Consider the following 7,842-nt stretch of genomic DNA (forward strand, 5'->3'; position numbering starts at 1 on the left):
ATCCTCAAGAGTCTGAATGGTACGTTCAACTTGTCCATCAGTCTGTGGATGAAATGCCGTGCTAAGGCTCACATGAGTCCCCAAACCCTCTTGGAAGGACTTCCGTAAATTAGCCGTAAACCGAGTACCTCTATCGGAGATAATAGATACCGGAACACCATGAAGTCGCACTATCTCTTTAACATAGAGCTTTGCATAATCTTCTCGCTACATACGTCGTTCGACCGGTAAGAAATGAGCTGACTTAGTGAGTCTATCCACAATCACCCATATGGAATCATACTTACGTCGAGAACGGGGTAAGCCCGTAATAAAGTCCATGTTAATTACTTCCCACTTCCAAGTTGGGATTTCTATAGCTTGCAACAATCCGCCCGGCTTTTGGTGCTCGATTTTCACTTGTTGACAATTGGGACATTGAGCTACAAATTCCGCTATATCTTTCTTCATCCCATTCCACCAATACATGGATTTAAGATCATTATACATTTTCGTTGCTCCGGGTGGATAGAATAACGGGAACAATGAGCTTCTCTCAATATTTGGTGGCGTAACCCGCCACATTAGGAACACATAATCCGCTTCGACATCGGAGAACTCCGTCTCCGTAATCTCAAATGATGACTCCTCTTTCGAGGGAGTGTATCTCTCGTAATGCACTAGCATGGATCTTCGTATTGTCGCTCTTTCACTTCCACTACTAGCGACGAAACCGCCGAATTCCGAATGGTAGTTCCCCCGCTACCCGAGTCCACTACTCGAACTCCTAGGCTAGCTAACCGCCGGAGCTCACGAGTCATTTCTCTTTTCTCTGGTTGTACATCACATAAACTTCCCATAGATCTGCGGCTAAGAGCGTCAGCCACAATATTTGCCTTTCCGGGGTGATATAGAATGTCAACATCATAATCTTTTAGCAATTCCAACCATCGTCGTTGCCGCAAATTCAACTCTTTCTGCTTGAAGATATACTGAAGGCTTTTATGATCTGTGTAAATATCTACATGAACACCATATAAATAATGTCTCCATATCTTTAATGCATGAATCACTGCAGCCAATTCAAGATCATGGGTTGGATAATTCTTTTCATGTTTTCGTAATTGCCTTGAAGCATATGCAATCACCTTGCCATGTTGCATCAATACACAACCTAGCCCAACGCCTGAAGCATCGCAATAAACAACATAACCTTCCAATCCCTCTGGAAGTGTCGGACCGGTGCGAAGTCAATCTATCTTTTAGCTCTTGGAAACTACGTTCACAAGCATCCGTCCATTGAAACTTAGCCGATTTCTCGGGTCAACTTTGTGAGTGGTGCGTAAATAGAAGAGAAACCTTCAACAAATCTCCTGTAATAACCTGCTAAACCCAGAAAGCTACGAACCTCCGTAGGAGTCGTGGGCCTTGGCCAAGTCTTTACGGCCTCAATCTTTTGGCTATCTACCCGAATACCATCGGCTGAAACAATGTGCCCCAGAAATGTCACTGAGTTCAACCAAAACTCACACTTAGAAAATTTTGCAAACAACTCTCGAGTTTGAAGAACTCTAAGGACAGTACGCAAATGATCCGCATGTTCTTCCTCGGATCTAGAATACACCAAGATATCGTCGATGAATACAATCACAAACAAATCTAGAAAAGGCCTGAACACATCATTCATCAAATCCATAAACACTGCCGGTGCATTAGTTAGCCCAAATGACATTACCCGGAACTCAAAATGGCCATATCTCGTTCTGAAGGTCGTCTTAGGGATATCTTTCTCCCTAACTCTCACTTGATGATACCCGATCTCAAATCTATCTTTGAAAACCATTTGGCACCTTGTAATTGATCAAATAAGTCATCAATCCTCGGAAGAGGATATTTATTCTTAATCGTCACCTTATTCAGTTGCCGATAATCAATGCACATTCTCAAGGAGCCATCTTTCTTTCGACAAACAATACGGGTGCTCCCCACGGGGATGAACTAGGCCTAATAAAGCCTTTCTCAAGCAAGTCTTTCAATTGCTCCTTCAACTCTTTCAATTTTTCGAGAGCCATTCTATAAGGAGGAATAGATATAGGCTTAGTGTCTGGCAACACATCAATAGCAAAATAAATCTCCCGCTCGGGAGGGAGGCCTGGAAGCTCTTCCGGAATACATCCGAAAATTCATTCACTACGGGGATCGATCGAAGAGTCGGCGGTTCAACTTCTACATCTTGAACCCGCACTAGATGATAAATGCAACCTTTTGTAATCATTTTCCTTGCCTTTAGATAGGAAATAAACCTACCCTTTGGTGACGCCGTATTTCCTTTCCATTCTAAAACTGGTTCTCCCGGAAATTGGAAACGAACCATTTTCATTCTACAATCAACATTGGCGTAGCAAGAAGCCAACCAATCCATGCCCATAATGACATCAAAATCCACCATTTTTAACTCATGCAAGTCAATCATAGTACGGCGATCACAAATCACAATTACACAATTTCTATATACTCGGCTAGCTATTACCGATTCACCAACGGGTGTAGACACCTCAAAAGGTTTAATCGACTCCGGTTTGATTCTAAACCGACCCGCAATATACGGAGTAACATATGACAACGTGGAGCCAGGATCTATCAAAGCATATACATCATGAGAAAATACCGATAATATACCTGTGACAACATCGTGAGAGAGACTCAAGATCTTGGCGTCCACCAAAGCATAAATACGGTGCCGAGGACCGCTAGAACCGGGGACTCTCCCCCCCCTCTACCATGGCCGACCGGCGCATGTGAACCCGGCCCCATAGGGGCGTATAGATGCCGAAGATCCGGCCACGACCCCGAAGGCCGGGTCCTACCTCTCGCCACTAACCGAGGGGCAATCTCGCATAATATGGCCGGCCGACCACATGAATAGCAAACCTCGAACCCAATCTCTACGCACCGACCCCAATGTAACTTCCCACACCGGGAGCATCGTGGTACGGTGGCCTCGCCTGACCCGAATCACCTCTAAACTGGGATCCCGAAAAGCTCTGACTCGGCCCGGGATGAGTAGATCTATCAAATCTCTGGCCTGAATACCGTGGAGGCGCACTAGTCATAGAATAGCCCGAATGTCTAGAAGACTGCTGTCTGTGCCTGCCTCTATACTCACTCATCGGACCCGAAGATCTAGCCCTCTTTCTATGCCCTCTATCATGCTCACGCTCACTTCTTTGTTGTTGTAAGCTTTCTTCTAAATTTTGAGCATGGGCTTGGATGCGTGCAATATCCATATTGTCCTGAAGGGACGCGGTCAAGCATCTATCCATCAAATGTGGCCCTAGGCCTTTCACAAACCGGTGCACTCGGTCACCCATATCCGCTACCATGGCCGAAGCATACCTAGCCAAGGAATTGAAGCGGAGACTATACTCTAGAGCACTCATGCTCCCTCTGTCTCAAATTTAGAACTTATCGGCTCTAGCTCGCCGAACTTCTCGGAGGCAAATAATGTCAGAGAAATGCATCTACAAATTCTTGCCATACCGGAGGAGGTGCATTGGCTCCCCGTGAAGCCATCCAAACCGTGTACCAATGAACCGCGACATCCCTCAATCTATAGGACGCTAGCTCCACCGATTCGGTGTCCGAAGCATGTATCAACCGAAGCGTCCTCAACATACCATCAATGAAATTCTGAGGGTCCTCATCCGGCTTTGATCCAAAGAATTCCGGAGGGTTCAAACTAATGAAATCACGGGCTCTTGCACTAACAGCCCTATCACCTTGCCCTGTGCTTTGCCTCTGAGTCTGGGCAGCAACCAATTGAGTCAGCAAATTAATGGCCTCTTTTACATCTTGGCCTGAAGCATCCGGTGGAGGAGCCGGAGGTGCTGGAGCTGGGGCTGAGGCTCCCTCACGCTCCTCTAATATAGGCACTGAACGGGAGGACTGAGATTGAGCCGCACTTTGGGACTCACTTTCTTCTACTACCGGTGGCGGTGCTCTTTCAGCCCGCTTTTCTGCCACCGTCTTGCCCTTTTGGGCTACTGTAGCCTTTCCCTGTACAAGCATTTCTGAAATACACAACACATGGTTAAGAAACAAGAAGTTCTTACATCATAGCTCTATCGCACGATTTCTTATGAAGAAAGAAGGTCATTCATTCCTAAAATGTCCGTAGCTTCTTGTTTATAAGTGTGGCGCGCAACACACCCATAACCAAGACTCTACTAGACACGGCTCGTAGACACACCCTAGGACTGAACTCGGCTCGATACCACTTTTGTCACGACCCAACCGGAGGGCCGCGAAGAGCACCCGGTGCTATCCCACCAGGGCACCCCTTAACATACTTCACATCACATCTAGGTGAGCCACATAGTTAAATCATGCTTTTCATTCATCATCATTCTAATCTCATTGGGCAACAACACATCTATATCATCATTAACAACTATGCCCATATAAATGTACATAAGCCGACAAGGCTATCAAAATAATATCCCAAAATATATATAGGCCGACAAGGCCAAACATATCTAACCATATACACATGTCTACGAGCCTCTAAGAAGAATACGTCATATCATAACATATGGGCGGGACAGGACCCCGCCGTGCCCATAAATATGTACACAAAAGAATCTATACCAAAAGTTGTAGCTCCGAATGAAATGGAGCTCCGCTATGTAGTCCCTGAGAAATATAGCTATGGATCAAGTCCGTCTCCCCGGCACACTCGCGGCATGACGCAACGTCCACAAACAAAAGGACGTCGCACGAAGAATGTACTGAGTATGTAAAGCATGATCAATATCAATATGAAAGCATAATAGATAACATATGAAATAACATAGGATGGGAGATAATAGCATCATCGTCATAGCACTTACTTGCTTTCCATAGGGACGTTCCATTTCTATTGCGTATTCGCGTACATACATTCATATCCGTACTCATTTACCTTTCGTATCCATTTCGTATTCGTATTCGTATTCATATTTCCTTTCATACTCATGTTCATATCATATACATTGCATATACATAGCCTTTACTTGGCATTTACATATTCTTAACATATTCGTACTCATATTGATGTCATATACATAGCATTTATATAGCATACCCGACCACGAAGGTTCGGTGTTTCACATACTGGCCCTACCAAGGCTCGGTATCATACATATATATATATATACCAAGGCTATATATATTATATATATACCCATATATATATATATATATGCGCGCGCATATATATATATATATATATATATATACATATTCACTATATTCTACCCGGCCATATAAGCTCGGGGTTCACAATAGCCACTCATGGGCACATATACATATAAGCTCATATTTATCTTTAGCCTTTTTACTATCGTCATTCATTACATTCTATCCTTAGAGGATTACTCGTCGTATAGGAACTTAGTACGATCGTATCATATCTGAGCATCATAAGCTTAGTAGCTTTTAGAGATAGGATCATTGGAGAATATCGTAGAACTCGTAGAAGGATAAATATTTGGCCAAAGAACCATGCCTTATGAAAGAAGGGTTAGCCTTACATACCTTTCCGTGCAACTATTCTATCACTTGTACGTTCTTCTTCAAGGCTCACGTTCTACCTTCATTGAAGTGCATACTAATATTAGATAATGGATAGCTTAGCATTCATGACTAATTCTAGAGAAAATCGGACAATATCTCCTTTATTTATACGACTTCCTCCATAGTATATATCAACTCCCAAACATCAATAATAACATTCACAATATCATCACAATAGCCTTTATTCAACTACATTGTCCTTACTTCACAATTCACTTCAATTCATCCATATTCATGGTCATATCACATAATTCCGTTCATTCATATTCAAGGTCTATTCCATGTTCTCAACATCATTTATAACATGATTATATTCATAATGTATCAAGAATCATAACTCATTCCAAACATCTATTCAAAAGTGGCACTATTGCACATTCATGACCCATTTCTTATATTCTTTTGCAATCCAAGTGTTTCAACTTCCAAATACTTTAAACAACATGGAAACATCATAAAACTTACCTTAGAAGGTGTAGGAATGAACCTTGGGTGCAAATACCTCACTTGAGCAAAACCCTAGTTTTTCCTTCACTTGGATTCTTGCTTTGGATGAACTTTAATGGGTTTCTTATGCTTGATTCACTTGGTTTGATGAAGTTGAACACTAATTCTCTTGAAAACTTGTGGGAGAAATGTGGAGAGATGTTTTAGAGAGAAGGGAGTGAAAGGGAAATGAAATAAATGAAACTTGAATCCCATATTAAATACACAACATTTCTCCGACTCGGAACATACGGACCAACATACGGTCCGTATAACATAGGCCGTATGTCCGGACCGTATGTTTGGTCCAGCCAGGTGTGCCATTCTCGGGCTGAACCTACGGCTGGACATACGGTCCGTATATTTTATACGGCCGTGGATGTCATGGCCGTATAATGTCCATAAGGTTCCGAACTTGTTCTCGTCGACTCGTTTGATCTCCAATCCTTATGGAACCTTCTTGGCACTTGTCTAACACCTCATACCAATCTAAGGGACGTTATAACTCTTCTCCAAAATATCTTTAAGTCACCATTAACTCGCTACTCATAAATCCTTTCCGATACTTATCGTATACATTGCCTTCTCTTGGCAATCTTTCTCGTCTAACATCGAATGTCTTTAAAATCTTATTTAGAATCATCAAATGCTATTTCTACTTATTGAAACATCACTATCCGTACATAATAGTGCCGAGGAACGTACGGCCTGATGCATATATAATAGTGCCGAGGAACATACGGCCCAATCCGTATATAATAGTGCCGAGGAACGTACGGCCCGATCCTTATATAATAGTATAGAGAAACGTACGGCCCGATCCGTATATCATAGTGCCGAGAAACGTACGGCCCGATCCATATATAATATAATATAATATACTCGTAGGTAACGCCTTCTGGTCAAGGGTCAATGTGCATATGTATAACGAATGCAATGCATAAGCATAATGAGTAACTAGAACTCCCGGAGTGACCTAAGGTCGTACCACCTCCGATAGACATCTTTTGAGCTAACATCATCAATATATGAAATCTCATGACCCAAGAACAGAAGGAACAATCATAACAAGGAGTATAGGATCATCAAAAGACTGAGGTACTCCTAGTGCTTCTAAGAGTAGAGTAATATAGAAGCTCGATCGTTTACACGTTTGTTCGTTCATATCATAAGATAATACCAAAATGAAAGAAAGGACAGCCTTAACATACCTTGAAGCGTGTCTAGTCGTCCAACGTCTACTTCACAAACTCGTAAGTCTATAATTAAGGTAACATATGCCACCATTAGTCCATTTACCTCACTTACTAACCAATTTAAGTACGAAAAGAGCTTAACAAATTGCGGACAACATCTCCCGTGTAAACCTAATAATCCTTCAACTTTCAATTCAATCCAACATCAACAACAATACCAACAACAACACTATCAACGCTTACATACCAAAATATAATCAAATCTATCCCAAATCATCCCTCAAAACAGCCCTTAACCTTAACTTTAACCTTATTCAACTTACCACTTCCTTAACTATATTTCATTTACTTAAAACCACTAAAACTCTTGATAATTAACTTAAACATGAAGGTAGGAACCATAAACATACCTTGGGGGGGGGGGGGCTATAATACCAAGAGTCAACTTTAACTCCAACTTCCAAGCTTCACAACTTCAATGAAACCCTAAGAACAACCTTCTTCTTCACTAGCTCGGGTTTTACGGGGCTCGGATCTTGCTAGAATTTCTCCAATATGTTGGAAAAAA

This window comes from Lycium ferocissimum, chromosome 12, assembly GCF_029784015.1.
Source record: "Lycium ferocissimum isolate CSIRO_LF1 chromosome 12, AGI_CSIRO_Lferr_CH_V1, whole genome shotgun sequence".
Classification (NCBI taxonomy): domain Eukaryota; kingdom Viridiplantae; phylum Streptophyta; class Magnoliopsida; order Solanales; family Solanaceae; genus Lycium; species Lycium ferocissimum.